Below are 16,886 nucleotides of genomic sequence, written 5' to 3' on the forward strand. Positions count from 1 at the left end.
CTACCAACAGTGTATATTGTCTGTACTCTTTGTTGCAAGGAGGCAAATTGCTGAGAGGCAAAGGCAGATATTTCCCCCCCTCTTTTCCTCCCCAAAATCTAGTGCGTCTTATACTTTGGAGCGTCTTATACTCCGAAAAATACTGTACTTATAAATGGGGACAGTAGGGCAGGGACGGTAGGCACACTGGTGCGCTTATGCACGCCCCCTTAGGGACCTCTTAAGAAATGTGTGAGGTCCACGGTAGACAGCTTAAGGTAAGAGGTTAGAGCAGAGGTGTCCAAACTTGGGAACTTTAAGACCTGTGGACTTCAACTCCCAGAATTCCCCAGCCAATGTTGTTACAGGGGCTTCGGTCTCTCGAAATGAATACTCCAAGGTCTTTGACAAGAGTGTGGCTCATCTTTCAGATCGTTTGTGTCCTTCACTTATGACCGGTCACTTAGCAACTGTTCAAAGTTACAGCAACCTCCTCCCGCCCCACAAAAAAAAGGACTTGTGACCCAGATTTAAAGTTCTGATGATGGCCACGCCCCCCCCCCAAACTATGTGACTGCATTTTGCGTCCTAGGAAAATGGCCGACATTTATCACTCTTTGCAGGGCCTTACACTCATGTCACTTATTCGCAATATTTTTGCATTTACTTTCCATTTCCAGCAATAAAAACACCCACCCCATAGCATGCAATGGATTTGCTTAATGGCCATGGTGCTTGCTTTATGACCTTCGCGTCCCTTTCACAACTGCACCAAAAGAAAGGGGTAAAATTGGTGAGCCACGACTGCTTCTACTGTTGTGTCAGGAGCACCAAAGCGCTTTCAGGTTGAATTGGACGTGACAAAAATGCTTTAATTTCACAACATAGAGACAGGTTTAGCCACAGTTTCAATTGGGAAAATGTGGCCATCCCAGACCAGGCCAAGTGCAAAAAAGCCAGGGAATTTCTTAGAAGCCTGGCGCTCTGACAAATCAGCCATCAACAGACACATAGAGATTAACAACATCTACAGACTTTGCAAAAGAGACAATCAGCCAGCCCAAAAAAGAGAAAAAAGATTTCAAGACTTCTCCACCAGTAATCAGCACACAGATCAGCCTAGATCAACTCCAAGGTCAATTCCAGACCAACAATCAAGTAAGCAACCCCCCCAATCAAGAAACTGCCAAAGAGCCATCAGCAAATAGCCAAGCAAAGAATCTCTAAGACAACCCCCCCACCCAACACAGACAGGCAAGACACTAGAATATAAGCTGACAGCAAACAGCACTCCTTACTAGCACTGATGATGTTACCTAGTTGGGTCATGAAACGTCTGCAAGAAAACAAGCAAGCTCAGAGAGCAACATGCATCCCACAGTTCCCCTCCTCCTCCTCCTGCTTCACTTCCTCCTCTCCCTTCTAGCACTGATGATGTTACCTAGTTGGGTCATGAAACGCCTGCAAAAAAAAAAAAAACAAGCAGGCTCAGAGAGCACCAAGGACCCCTCATTTCAACGTTGAGCTACAAATATTGTCCTTTATTGTGACATCACCGCTACTTGAGGGATGCCCACTTGGGGGGCTCCTTTCATACCTACCTGTTATGTTGCCCAACTAAGTGGTGCCCATTTATCTACTTGCTATCACCCGCTTTCAAACTTCTGGATCGGCAGGAGCCGGAGCATGTGACAGGAGCTCACCCCATCATCCCGTGGCAGCAACCAGCTCTCGAACGCCGGCCTGCCAATCGTCAGACTGACATCCTAACTTTGTGAGACTGCCCCATTCCTCGGCCCATTTAACGACTGCAGTTGCAGGCTTCCATTATTGTTGGAAGTTCAAGGACTACTTGTACAGGCAGCTCTTCTGCCCCACAGATGCCCTCCGGTGTTTGGGAGAAGGAAGCAGAGAAGCGACCCGTAGATGCACGCCGTTGTTCGGAGCTCTGCAAGGGATTATCTTCGGTTTCCCGGTGGCGGAATTGAGGATTTAATTTAGCAGGGAATTCCAGAGGGGTTTAATTTAGTAGAGGAGTAGCCTCCGGGGGTGGCCTCCAACAGGCTGGAGATCAGAGGAGGAGGAGGATCCACCACCCTCACCACCCACAGTACCCTTCCTTTTGAGGAGGCCACAGTAGCACGACGCACTCTTTGGCAAACAACTGTGCAACAGGCATCCGTGTGTGCAAACGGAGGCCACAAAACCTCACTCCGTGTTGTTCTGAGGATTTTCCTGCTGCACCCGGGGGTGGATGCAAGGAGTGTGTGTGTGTGTGTGTGTGTGTGTGTGTGTGTGTGTGTATGTGTGTGTGGCCTGGGTCCCCAACATACTCCCCCTCCCAACCTATTATAGGTAATCCAGTCCATTTAATGACCAAAGTTACGACGTCACTGAAAAAAAAGTGAATTAGGACCGGTTTTTTCCCCCCACATTTCACAAACATTACAAGATTCTCCACAGTTACATGATCAAAATTTGGATGCTTGGCCGCTGACTCGTAGTTGTGACGGTCCCAGTGTCCTGGGGGGTGGGGGTGGGGGTGTTGTCAACGTTTGCGACCGTTTTTTTAATCAGTAAAGTCAATGGGGAGACCAGATTCCCTTATAACAACCGTGTTGCTAACGGAAACAACGGCAAGGATTCACTTAACCACCGAAGCAAGAAAAGTGGTGAAATAGGACAACGTTTTCCTTACCAACAGAAATTTTGGGCTCAATGATGGCCATAAGCCGAGGACTACCTGGACACAAAGCAGGCAACTACTTCGTGGAGTTATAATGCGGGTCAGTCTTGTTCACCAGCGGCAGCCAACATTTCAGGTTTTGCAAAGGTTAATACATTTCTAAAAATTTAGAATGACCGAGTTGGAAGGGTCATGGGAGGTCTTCTAGACCAACCCACTGTTCAGGCAGGAAAACCTACACCACTTCAGACAAAATGGTTATCCAAACATCTTCTTAAAAACTTCCAGTGTTGGGGCATTCACAACATCTGGAGGCAAGTTGTTCCACCGGTTAATTGATCTCACTGTCAGGAAATTTCTCCTTATTTCTAGGTTGCTGACCTTTGCCATAAAACGAGGGTGTCCCCAGGTGCGCTTTTTAAAAATAAAATAAAATAAAAAGTCAAAATGGCAGCCACCACAATGCAATTGGATCTCGATTCAGAAGGAATTATATTTTTTCTGTTCGGCAGGCCTTGAGAAAAGTTAAGATCAGAGTTCAGGTGAGGCTGGACTGCAGGGCATTTTTCATATTTAGCTAAAGCAGTGTTTCTCCACCTTAGCGACTTTAAGTCCTGTGGACTTCAACTCCCAGAATCCCCCAGCCAGCACAGCTGGCTGGGGAATTCTGGAAGTTGAAGTCCACAGGACTTAAAGTCGCCAAGGTGGAGAAACACTGAGCTAAGGAAAGCCAGGTGCATCGGTAGGGGCCCAAAAGTCAATATGGCAGTCGCAACAATCCAGCTGAATCTCAGATTTCTTTTTTTCTTCTTCTGCCACTGTTGAACCAGACCATCATGTGATAGAGCTAGAACTGTTAGCTGGAAGGAAACATGGAGGTCTTCTAGTCCAACCCCCTGCCTAGGCAGGAAACCCTATACTGTTTCAGACAAATGGCTATCCAACATCTTCTTAAAGACTTCCAGTGTTGGGGCATTCACAGCTTCTGGAGGCAACTTCTGTTCCACTGATTAATTGTTCTAACTGTCAGGAAGTTTCTCCTCAGTTCTGAGTTGCTTCTCTCCTTGATTAGTTTCCACCCATTGCTTCTTGTCCTGCCTTCAGGTGCTTTGGAGAATAGTTTGACTCCTTCTTCTTTGTGGCAGCCTTCTTCCAGGAGACCAGGGTCCCCAGCCTTTGGGCTGCCAAAACCAGTGGTGTTATTCAGCCAGTTCTAACTGGTTTGGGCAAACCTGTAGAAGTGGCAGGGGGAGCTTCTGCCCACCCACCTGGACGTCATCATCATGTCCCATTTTTGATGCACTGCACATGCGCAGAAGGTTCTGCACATGCGCGCAGGCTCACATTTGCAAACCAGTAGCAAAGGTACGTTGATTTCAAACCTAGCTAAAACATACGAAGAACGGTTGCAGGAACTGGGCATGGCTAATCAGGTGAAGAGAAGGACCAGGGGAGACAGGATAGCAGTCTTCCATTATTTGAGGGGCTGCCACAGAGAGGAGGGAGTCAAAACTATTCTCCAAAACACCTGAGGGTAGAACAAGAAGCAATGGGTGGAAACTAATCAAGGAGAGAAGCAACTTTGAACTGAGGAGAAATTTCTTGACAGTGAGAACAATGAATCAGTGGAACAGAAGTTGCCTCCAGAAGTTGTGAATGCCCCAAGACTGGAAGTCTTTAAGAAGATGTTGGATAGCCATTTGTCTGGAACCATATAGGGTTTCCTGCCTAGGCAGGGGGTTGGACTAGAAGACCTCCAAGGTCCCTTCTAACTCTGCTATTGTATTGTATTGACCAAGGAGGTATTCAACCTAGCAATAAGGAGGAATTTTCTACAGCAAAGACAATCAACCAATGGAATAGAATCAGTGGAACAGAAGAAGCCTTCAGAAGTTGTGGGAGTTTCATCAGTGGAGGCTTTCAAGAAGAGACCGGACTGCCATCTGTCAGAAATGGTGTAGGAGAGTCCAACTTAAGGCCCATGGGCCAGATCCGGTCTGCAGGGTGCTTAAACGTGGCTCGTGGGACTGGCCTGGAAATAGCAAAGGAATAAACTGTGGTCCTTTGCTATTTGGTCTGGCAGCTAAAAAGGGGCAGGGGAGGGGGGCTGCGTGCGCCTCTCCCCCCACAGCCTGTTTTCGGCCTGGACGGCCTCCCGCAGCACTCTGCCAGCCAAAATGGGGCACCAGGGGTGCGTTTTGCATCACATTTTGGCTGGCAAAGTGCTGCAGAAGGCCATCCAGGCTGAAAACAGGACACAGGGAGACGGTTTTGTACCACGTTTTGGCCGGCAGGGTCCCATCCCCATCTCTGCCCCACCCACAACCCGTTTGCGGTGGAGAACTACAATGCTGATCCGGCCCTCGAAGAAATCCAGTTTGACACCCCTGGTGTAGGATCCCTTGCTTGGGAGGAGGGGGTTGGACTAGATGACCTAGAAGGTCCCTTCCAACTCTGTTATTCCGTTCTGTTAATTCGGCAGGAGGCTAGAAGTGGGACGGAGGGCTCTTGCGTACTTGGGGGGAGGCAAAGCTTGTGGGGCTGTTGCAAAAACCGGGTGCCAGTTACAGCGTCAGCTTCTATTTCTGAGGATTGCCATCCAGAGGTCGGGAACGTTCCCACGCTGGGGAGTCACCTTAGGAGGACAGGGTGGCGCCCTATAGGCTCGGCGGGAGAGGAGAGGGGGAGGAACGGTTCAGCTTCGAGGCGCCCTGCCCGGAGTCAGGAGCTCCTTCTGGAAGGCGAGAGCTTCTGGAGAGTGGATGGAAGGCTTGGCACGGGGCCACAGGCTGGAGAGAGAGAACGCCCCTGCGCCAAGGCTGGGGGTATTGTTCAGCAAATAATCACAAACAGACCCCAGCGGCCGGAGTTTGTTTTGTTAATTGTCGGAATAAAATACGGCCCGAAGTCTGACGAAGGAAGGCCAAGGAATCGCTCCTCGGATTGGAAAATAAGAAGAATTGGAGGTTTCCTTGGGGGGGGGGAGAGCAAAGCAGGAGGAAGGGGCATTGGGGGTGGGGGAAGGAGACATTCTGGAGTTAGGGGAATAAGGGTTATGTACACTGAGAGCTTATGCGCCAAAGACAAATTCCTTGTGTGTCTAAGCACACTTGGCCATTAAAGAATTCCTATTCTATGAATTCCTATTCATTCCATTCCATGTTCTCTTCTCTTCTCTTCTCTTCTCTTCTCTTCTCTTCTCTTCTCTTCTCTTCTGGTCTACTCTAGTCTAGTCTATATTCTATTCCATTCTATTCCATTCTATTCTATTCTACTCTAGTGTAGTCTATTCTATTCTACCCTATTTTACTCTACTGTACTCTACCCTATTCTACTCTACTCTACTCTAGTGTAGTCTATTCTACTCTACCCTACTCTACTCTAATCTAATCTAGTGTAGTCTGTTTTATTCTATTCTACTCTACCCTATTCTACTCTACCCTCTTCTACTCTTCTCTACTCTAGTGTAGTCTGTTTTATTCTATTCTACTCTACTCTACTCTACTCTACTCTACTCTAGTGTAGTCCATTCTATTCTATTCTATTCTATTCTACTCTACTCTAGTGTAGTCTGTTTTATTCTATTCTACTCTACTCTACCCTATTCTACTCTACTCTACTCTACTCTACCCTCTTCTACTCTTCTCTACTCTACTCTAGTGTAGTCTGTTTTATTCTATTCTACTCTACTCTACTCTCTTCTACTCTTCTCTACTCTACTCTAGTGTAGTCTATTCTATTCTGTTCTACTCTACTCTACCCTATTCCACTCTACTCTAGTGTGATCTATTCTATTCTATTCTAGTCTATTCTACTCTAGTATAGTCTAGTCTTGTCTGTTCTATTTAGGTCTCAGGAGGGCCTGTGTTGTGGAGAGGTTTCCAAATGGTGTGGGAAGGGGTTACAGCTCAAAAGAGCAAATACTAAAGCAGTGCTTCTCAGCTTTGGCAACTTGAAGATGTCCGGACTTCAATTCCCCAGGTGGCTGGGGAATTCTGGGAATTGAAGTCCGGACATCTTCAAGACTTAGACTAACTCTATTGTCACTTTGAATGTACACTAATCGGCATACATTAAAATGAAATTTCATTGCCACCACCTCCAATATACACTCCATAAAACATGACGAAATAAGTAAGCAAATAAATGCAAAATAGCCACATATACATATAGCTACATATATGATATGACACAGACATATTATATGTCAAGTTGCCAACACTAAAGTGTTACTGGGCTATGGTAGGTCATCCTCAACTTACAGCATTTATTTACCAACCGTTTGAACTTACAACAGTACTGAACAATGTGACTTACGACTAGTCCTCACGCTTGTGACCGCTGCAGCATTTCCTTGGTCACCTGATTAATATAGGCAGTCCTCAGCTTATGACCACAACTCTTTTCCTTTCCTTCTATTTTTCTCTTTTTCCTGTCCTTTCCTTTCCTTCTATTTTTCTCCTTTTCCTTTCTTTTTCCTTCTATTTTTTCCCTTTTCCTTTCCTTCTATTTTCCCCTTTTCCTTTCCTTTCCATTTTTCTCCTTTTCCTTTCTTTTTCCTTCTATTTTTCTCCTTTTTCTTTCCTTCTATTTTCCCCTTTTCCTTTCCTTTCCTTCTATTTTTCTCCTTTTTCCTTCTATTTTTCTCCTTTCCTTTCCTTCTATTTTTCTCCTTTTCCTTTCCTTTTCTTCTATTTTTTCCTTTCCCTTCCCCTTTCCTTTCCTATTTTTTTTGCCTTTTTCTTTTCTTTTCTTTTCTTTTCTTTTCTTTTCTTCTTTCTTTGCCTTTTTCTAAGATGTTTTTCAGCCTCCCAACCTTGCCTTACACCTCAAAAACAAAAAAAAACAAAAACCCTGATCATTTCCCATCCGATTCCGATCCAGATCAGCCAAGACCAGCTTGGCGCGCTGCCAATGTCTGAGATTCAAGCATCTTCTCCAACGGCTACAGGTTAAACACGTTTGACCGCCACTTCGGCGACAGCGACAGGTCACGACCCCTACTTCTAAAGTTTTTTTTTAAGCCATTTAAAAAAAACAGGAGAGCTACCCACAGCTGCAAAATCACTCCTTATTCCTTTCCGAGGTCAGAGAACGCGAGTGAAGAGGATGTCGGAAAGACGAACGCTGAAGTCACCCGCTCTGAGTACTATTCCACATGGTGGAGCAAAGAACAGGGTGCGTTTCGAGTCCTGTCTCCCCAAACGGCCATTTTTTCATTTCCCGGTCTAAATATAAAAAATCTTACAAATGTCTTTTCCAGGGCAGAGATCGGTCATTGTGCAAAAGACGGTCATTGCACTTGGTTTGTTTTAATTGAGCAATTCATGGCGAGGACTTACAAAGGCCTTTGCCAACGGTGTCAAAGTACTGTTCCGTGCAATATCAGTTAAACGCGATTTCTTCCTGAGACTTTCGCTCTAATGGAATAATAGAATAACAGAGTTGGAAGGGACCTTGGAGGCCTTCTAGTCCAGCCCTCTGCTTAGGCAGGAAACCCTATACCTTTTCGGACAAACTTCCAGTGTTGGAGCATTCACAACTTCTGGAGACAACTTCTGTTCCACTGGTTAATTGTTCTAACTGTCAAGAAATTTATCCTTACTTCTAGGTTACTTCTCTCCTTGGTTATGTAAATCCTTGGTTGTAAAAACAGAGGCACAGACTCAAAATCAGGTAAAGTATTAGTACAGCTTTCTAAAGCTTTAGACCTGGAATGCATTTGCAGAAATTCTGCTTTCCATCCATCTTTTAGGCACAGGTACCACTGATTATGTTATCTACTTGGGTTATGAAACATCTGCAGAAAAACAGCAAGCTTGCAGATTGCCAAAGACCCCAGAGTCGTCGTCCTCCTCCTCCTCCTCCTCCTCCTCCTCCTCCTCCTCCTCCTCCTCCTCCTCCTCCTCCTCCTCCTCCTCCTCCTCCTCCTCCTCCTCTTCTGTTCCTTTTCCTTCTTTTATCTCTGCAAACCCCATTCCCTTCCAACACTGATGATGTTGCCTAGTTGGGTAATGAAATGTCTGCAGGAAAACCACCAAGTTCAGAGAGTACCAAGGACCCCACTGTCTTCCTCCTCCTCTGCTCCACAAATGCACTCCCTTCAGGCACTGATGACGTTACCTAGCTGGGTAATGAAACATCTAAGAAAACAACCAAACTCATACAATACAAGGACCCCACAGTCATCCTCCTCCTCCTCCCCTCCTCCTTCTCTCCACAAACCACACTCCCTTCTAGGACTGATGATGTTACCTAGTCGGATAACAAGAAGTCTGCAAGAAAACCGCCGAGCTCAGAGAGCACCAAGGATCTTACAATTCAACCCCGGCCTCCAAATATCCTTTAACTATGAGTAACACCAAACTCTCGTCATCCCATTGGTGGTAACTGCATCCGTTGAAAAGCTTGCATTACGTAATAACGGTTCAGCCAGCCTGCAAAGAATGCAATGGAAGATGAGTTAATGTCAGGCTGTGGATCACTGAACCCAATCCAGTTCTCTCTCACACACACCCATTGCCCATGTTAGGAATGTAAGCTAACAGTTGGGTTAGCAATATATAAACCAGGATGGTAGTACTGTTTCTTTAAGTACTGCTGTAATGTGATTGGTTGCTGTTACCTCAAGCAGCCATAAGATGGAGCCAGAATGACTGTTAGCTCTCTGTTTGTTAGATGCTGATCGGTGGATGTATCATGAGTTACTGTGTTTTTGCTACTGTTAGCTGCTTTGTGTGCTAAACTGATTATTTGATACTGGACTGTGTTTGAAGGATGATTCTTTAACTGAGAACATTGATAACTGACTGACTGAACCGTGTGTGACTTGGACTTTAAATTGAACTCTGAATACCTCTATATTTCCACATAGTAAACTACTATTATTTATACTATTCGGTGTCTCTGTATACTGGTTTGTGCGTTTTTTTCCATACCACTCTCATTACGCTTCTCTGCACACTCGCTCTCCTAACGGGGAGCTTACTTACTTAACAGCCCCCCCCCGAAAAAAACGTTCAAGGTACTCGTTTCTCTTCCTTGTTCTGTTTTTCACATACCTGCCAATCAGGGATAGGATTCAGCCGGTTCGCCCCAGTTCGGGCGAACTGGATGTTAATTTTACATCTAGTTCGCCGAACCGGTAGTTACAAGGACCGGCTCTGGATGCCCCCCCCCATTCCGCCTCGCACCTCCCGGGAGTCTCTGCGCGGCCACTCATCATACTAGGTAAGTGCAAGGCCCGCGTGGAGGCTCTGGGAGGGCAAAAAACGTGCCATCCGGAAATGGGCCTGTTTCCGGTCTCTGGAGAGCATCCAGAGTCCAAGGGAGGCCGTTTTTGTCCTCCCGGAGACTCAAGAAAGGCCTCCGGAGCCTTGGGAGGGTGAAAATGCCTCCCCCATCCCCAGCCATTTTGTAGTAAGCCAAGTAGGCCACGCCCACCATGGCCACGCCCACCAGACAGAGAACCAGTTGCTAACATTTTTCAATCCTACCCCTGCTGTCAATCTATCCTTTTCCATCCCATCCTATCTGCGATTCCCCTTGTCTGCCTGGAGTCATGGATGGGACGCCTGTAGGACTGGCTGGCCTTCAAAATGGGGTTTTCTGCCCCAGGACCAGGCAGAAAAGTGGATGATTATTTTTTCTGCTCCACGTTTTTCTTACGGACTTGTAGTGTCCATCAGGGCCAGATTACAAGACCTAGGGGCCAACTGTGGCCTAATACTCTACCTTGCTTCGGAGGTAGAGTTAGTTTTACACCTTTAAAAGGAAAGTGCTGCGGCTTACTGTAAGCCGCTCAGCGCTAGAAGACGCACCTAGCTTTTGGGGAGGAAAACAAGAAAAAAAATATCTGCCTCTGCCTCCCAGCATCCATCCGGTATTCATCTGGCCTGTTCACCACAGCCCGTTTGCCGCCGGCGCCCATTCACTGCAGCCGGTTCACCAACGCCCATTCACCGCCGCTGCCTGTTGGGCACCGCCACCACCACAGCCCGTTCTAGAACAGCTGATTGGCACTGCACCAACCCCTCCCCCCTGCCACAATATTCTCTATATAAGATGCACAGGCATTTCCACCCACTTCTTAGGGAGAGGGGTGCGTCTTATACTCTGAAAAATACGGTAATTTAAAAAAAAAAAAACCTCACCCACAGCTTCCTGGAGTGATGGGCTACTTCTTTCAAAATCTATTTGATTTGGAAGTGTCATTGTATAGGTACAGTTAGTTCTTGACCGACAAGCCACTCGTTTAGTGACCAGTTTAAGCTCTAAGGCACTGAAAAACAAGTGAGTTGCGGCTATTTTTCACACTTATGGCCATTGCAACATCCTCGTGGTTATGTGATCAAAATTTGGGTGCTCCAACATTGGGGGGTTTTCAGGAGAGACTGGACATATAGGGCAGAGATGGTGAACTCCTTTTGGCTTGCCTGGGCAGGGGGGTCGTGTGCGGGCATGCCACACCCATTATGCTATGTGCATGACCCCAGCATGCAAGCACGCGCAACCAGCGCTTCCCCCTCCCATTTTTGGCATGCTTTTTTCACCCTCCCCAGGCTCCAGAGGCTTTCTAGTACCCTGGGGAGGGCGAAAACAGTTTCCCCCACCCCCCTTGAGGCCCTCCGGAGGCTTCAGGAGCTTCCCTGAAGCCTCCAGGGCATAAAAAACTGTTTGGAAATGGAGTTACTTCTGGTTTGTTCGTACGGCAAGTTTTCACGCTCCTGAGCATTCAGGAGGCTCCAGGAGGCTTCCCTGAAGGCTCCGGAGGGTAAAAAATGACCCTACGAGCCAGTGGTGGGTTCCGGATCCTGTTCCAACCGCTATGGTTGGAACGGGCCCAGCGTCACCCACATGGATGTGCATGGCGCGCGCATGCGTCGTACCTGCCTGCGACGCCTCCGCAAGCCTCCGTGACGCTCCAGCTGCTCGGCAGAGTATCGCGCAGGTGCTGTACGCACCATGCGTGTGCGCGGAAGCACCAAAGTCTTAAAGGACAGGTAAGGAGCTCAGGCGGGCGGGTGGGCCCTCTGGAGCATCATAACGGAACGGTACCTGGTGCTCCAGGCAGGCTCCGGTACTCCCGTACTGGGATGTACCGTCTGCAACCCACCACTGCTACGAGCAAAGCAGAGGTCACTTTTGGTTTGCTTGTAGGGCCGGTTTTCGCCATCCGGAGTGTTCATCGGCCTTCAGGAGGGTGAAAAATGGCCTCAAAAGAAGACTGAAGTCAGCTGGCCAGTGGCACATGCATGCTGTAGCTGACAGGGCAACGTCTCATGTGCCCTAACAAATGGCTCTGCATGCCACCTGTGGCATGTGTGCCATAGGTTCGCCATCACAGCTATAGGGTCTCCTGCTTGAGCAGGGGGTCGGACTAGAAGATCTCCAAGGTCCCTTCCTGCTCTATTCTATTCTGTTCTACTCCTTATTCTGTTCCTTATTCTACTTCATTCTACTGTACTCTACTCTGTTTTCTATTCCAGTTCCAATCTATTCTATTCTATTCCATTCCATTCTTCTTTCTCATTCTATTCTATTCTATTCTATCCTATCCTATCCTATCCTATCCTACTCTAATCTTGCAGGCACTTCCAGGGCCCGAGTTCCAGTTCCTCCCAAAGACGGTGGCTCTTTAGGGGAAAACTATTCGCCCGCCCTCCAATATGCTGCATCTCAACTCTGAAACCGAGATATGGAATGGAGTTTTGCAGGATTCCAGATGTGTGTTGAACAATGTGGCAATAATGTCCGTCCAGGTGTTTGCGGTGGCCTTGGAGGTTTCTTGGGCTTTCCTGAGGAAGTTTCCCTCCCAACCCCTGTCTTGTGTTCGGTCATCTCACTCTCTTGGCTGGCCGCTATTTTGGTGTCTTTCCCCCCCCCCAGTTGTTTTGTTCTTTTCCCTTCTCCATCCCCGCGCTCTTTCCTCTCCTCTTTCCTTCCTTCCGTCCCTTCTTTCCATGCTGTCAGCCTTCCTCCAAGGCCGGATCGGGGAGGAAGGGAGGGGATTTCAGGGTTCAACCAAGAAGAAGGGATGGAGGGCCCAGAAAACCTAAAAAAAAACTCTCCAGATGTGGCTGAGCGTGTTTTTGAACTGAACAGGAGCAGCAGAGAAGGGGAAAGAGAGGAGAGAGAAGATGAGAGGGAGAGGAGGAGGAGGGAAGAGAAGAGAAGAAAAAAGAAGAGAAGAGAGAAAGGGGAGGAAATAGAGAAGAAACTGGAAGGGAAGGAGGGAAGGGACGGAAAGGAGAAAGACGGGAAGGGAAGAGAAGGAAAGGAGGAAGAAGGGAAGGACAGGAGGAAGAAAGGAAGGGAAGGGAAGAAGGAAAAAAGGAAGGAAAGGAGGAAGAAGGAAAAGAACATGCCCATCTTTTTGGAGAGCAAGCCTAGAGGATTTATATAACTTTTCCCCAGGAGGATGGAGGGGAAACCCAGAGTAAGTAGTGTGAATGTCAGGGGGTTGGTTTTCTTGACTTCTTACTATAGCTCTTACCAGCCCGTGTCCTGAAAGGCAAGGGATGCTGGGAGCTGTAGTTAGCAATCAACACCCAGATAAGCAGTGATGGACTCCAGACAAACAATTAAACAGAAAACAATAAAGAAGCTCAGATTTAATATGAGAGTCCCTCGGTGCTCAAGCTGAGGCCCTAGCTTGTTTTTCTTGCAGACGTTTCATTACCCAACTACGTACCATCATCAGTACTAGCTGTAGAATTCTGGGAGTTGAAGTCCACAGGTCTTCAAGGAGAGACAGCCGTACACTAAAAGTAAGGTAAAGGTTCCCCTCACACATACAGTACATGCTAGTTGTTCCCAACTCTAAGGGGCGGTGCGCATCTCCATTTCGAAGCCGAAGAGCCAGCGCTGTCCGAAGACATCTCCATGGTCATGTGGCCGGCATAACTCAATGCCAAAGGCGCACGGAACGCTGTTCCCTTCCCACCAAAGGTGGTTCCTATTTTTCTACTTGCATTTTTACGTGCTTTCGAACTGCTAGGTTGGCAGAAGCTGGGACAAGTCACGGGAGCTCACTCCATTACATGGCACTAGGGATTCGAACCGCCAACCTTTTTGATCGACAAGCTCAGCGTCTTAGCCCACTGGCTCAGAACCGGCAGCGACCTAGAACTTGCCACACCCCTGTACCGGTTCCCGCGCCATTGCTGATGCCGCCGCCATGTTGTTTTCTAGTGTCCACGCGTGCGCAGTTCCCTGCAAATTATTCTGAGCATGTGCAAAGAACAATTTACATTGAACTGTGCACCTGGGTGTGCAAAATAGCGTGCGAGAAGCAAACCAGTAGTAAAACCGGCAGCAACCGGCGCCAATGTGCGTAACACAACCCTTTTCATATCCTTACCCCAAGCACTGAGGGCCTGGGGCGCTTCAGCAACTGCAGGACCATACAGCCACGGACCCACTTCAACAAAAAATTGTTCATTCCTCCGTTATCGCTGAAAAGGGTGAAAAAATTAAACCTGGCTGGCTTCCTGTTCTTTTTTATCTGTAGCTGAACTGACAAAAAATTTAAAAAATCAGCAGGCAAATCTTTTGCCAACACTTCTGTCCTTGCCAGGAAAAACTTCCGCTTCTAAAATAATTCCATGTTGAATCCCAGTTAAAGACGCAGAGGAGAGGAAAAAATGTTGTGTAACTGCCTGGTTCCTTTCGTGAGGTTGCCATGATCCTTCTCAGGGGCTGCTCTTCTGCTCTTAATCCAGAGAGGCACTCTTTCCAGGCCCGAAAGCTGCATTTTAACGTCACAGGAAGTCTTCAATTTACAATAGAATAGAATCAGAGTTGGAAGGGATCCTGGAGGTCTTCTAGTCCAACCCCCTGCCTAGAAAGGAACCCCTACACCACTTCAGACAAATGACTGTCCAATCTCTCCTTAAAAACGTTGAGTGTTGGGAGCATTCACAACTTCTGGAGGCGATTCATTCCACTGATTTATTGTTCCAACTGTCAGGAAATTTCTCATTACTTTTAGATTGCTTCTCTCCTTGATTAGTTTCCATCCATTGCTTCTTGTCCTACCCTCAGGTGCTTTGGAGAATAGCTTGACTCCCTCTTCTTTGGGGCAGCCCCTGAGATCATTCAGTGACCAAAGTTGCAACAGCACTGCAAAAATGTAACCTGTGACCATTTTTCACACTTACGCCCATTGTAGCATCCTTATGGTCACCTAATCAAAATCCAGCCATTTGGCTACTGGTTGATATATATGACGGTCGCATGTGATCCCCTTTTGTGACCTTCTAACCAGCCAAGTCAACGGGGAAGACACATTCACTTAACAACCGTGTTACTAAATTAATAACTGGCTGGGGAATTCTAGGAGTTTGTTTGTTTGTTTTATTGCAGGGGTGTCCAAACTTGGGAACTTTAAGACTTGTGGACTTCAACTCCCAGAATTCCCCAGCCAGCCATGCTGGCTGGGGAATTCTGGGAGTTGAAGTCCACAAGTCTTAAAGTTCCCAAGTTTGGACACCCCTGTTTTATTGGATTTATATGAGTTGAGGTCCGCCTGGCTTAAAGCTGCCAAGGTTGGAGACCCCCTGTCTTAAAGTTGGGTTATTCCATTAAACATGGGGGGTGGGAGGTGGGGAGTGGCCGGAATAAAGACTTATGGGTGATTTTTCATTCTATGGCTTTTAACTCTATTTATAGAGGTCGGGATGCACACAGTTCTGAGTCATTCCCAACTGGAGGACACCTTTAACCCCAGGAGCGTGAAATAAATTTATATGTTCAGAAATGTCCCATTTTCGGATTCAGCAACGAATTAGAGGTAGCCCACTAGTGCCCCCTTGTGGCCAAGAGTGGCTGTGGTGGCGTTACATTTTTTTTTTAATTAGGGATGTTCTACCTGTAATTCAGTTTTTCAAACTTGTCCCAGAGGTGCTTTTTTCAGAAGGCAACTCGTAGGGTCGTTTTTTGCCCTCCAGAGCCTTTAGGGAAGCTTCCTGAAGGTTCTGGAAAGCAGAAAACAGCCCTACAGCCAAACCGGAAGTCCGTTCCTGAAGTTCCGGTTTGCCCGTAGGGCCGTTTTTTTGCGCTCCGGAGGCTTCAAGGAAGCCTCCGGGGGACGAAAAACGGCCTCAAAAGAAGGCCGAAGTCTTATGGCCAGTGCGTACAGGTGCGCTGGAGCTGACAGGGCAACGCCTTGAGTGCCCTAACAAATGGCTCCTTGTGCCACCTGTGGCACGCGTACCATAAGTTCGCCATCACCATTATATGCCAAAACAGTTATAGGCAATCTTTGACTCGTTGCTTAGTCATCGTTCAAAGTTCCCACACAGATCCGGAAAAATGTGCAAATTTACACACCACATTCGGTTTTTGTAAACCAAATGTACAAACCAGGTTGAGTTAAGACGCTCCCATTCCTGTATTCACAGGGTTTTTAACGCAGGTGTGTCAACCCAGACGCGAACCAGCCTGAGGCCATTTTTACGACTTTAGAGTTGCCACAAGAGAAGGGCGGGGGGAGGAGAGATTAGCTGGGGTTTTGTAGTCAAAGCAAAATGTTTCCCTGTGGGAACCAAGGACATCGCAACAGGTGGCGGGGAAGAGGAGGAGTCGAGTAACTAAGCAACCGGACGGCACCTCTATTGGACAATGTGACTGATGATTGGAGGCGGGGGGGGGGGGGAGCTTTCACTTTTTAGTTAGGTGAAAACCTCAGGAACTTTCAGAGTCGGTTTTCACCAGTCGTGCCAGTAAGATGGATCCAAAAAATTGGTTCTTTGGAGGAATCTCGCTGCCTCGGAGTTCTGCTTTCAATGGGTCCATTATTTGGTGTTCCAGTCGCCCAATTATTTTCACTCGGTTGATATGTCCCCTTCATTTTGGGGGTCCTATCAAAACCATCCACACTGGCCCTTTGGGGAGGAATTAAAAACAGAAAACGATCCGGACCAAATTGATTCGGCACCAGACGGGCGTAAAACCTAACCCAGTGATGGCGAATCTGTGGCAGGTGGAGCCATATTTGTTGGCATTCCAGCCGCCAGCTGATTCCCCCCCCCCCTTCGGGAGCGCTGGGAGAGGCTGTTTTCACCCTCCCTGGGCTTCAGGAAAGCCTCCGGAGGCTTGGAAAGGCTAAAAACAGCCCCAACGGCCCAACCGGAAGTTTGGGAACAAACTTCCGCTTGGACCATTGGGCCTGTTTTTCACCCTCCCCAGGCTCCGGAGGCTTTCCTGATGTGGTGGGGGT

This window comes from Natrix helvetica (assembly GCF_964273705.1).
Source record: "Natrix helvetica genome assembly, chromosome: 3".
Taxonomy (NCBI): domain Eukaryota; kingdom Metazoa; phylum Chordata; class Lepidosauria; order Squamata; family Natricidae; genus Natrix; species Natrix helvetica.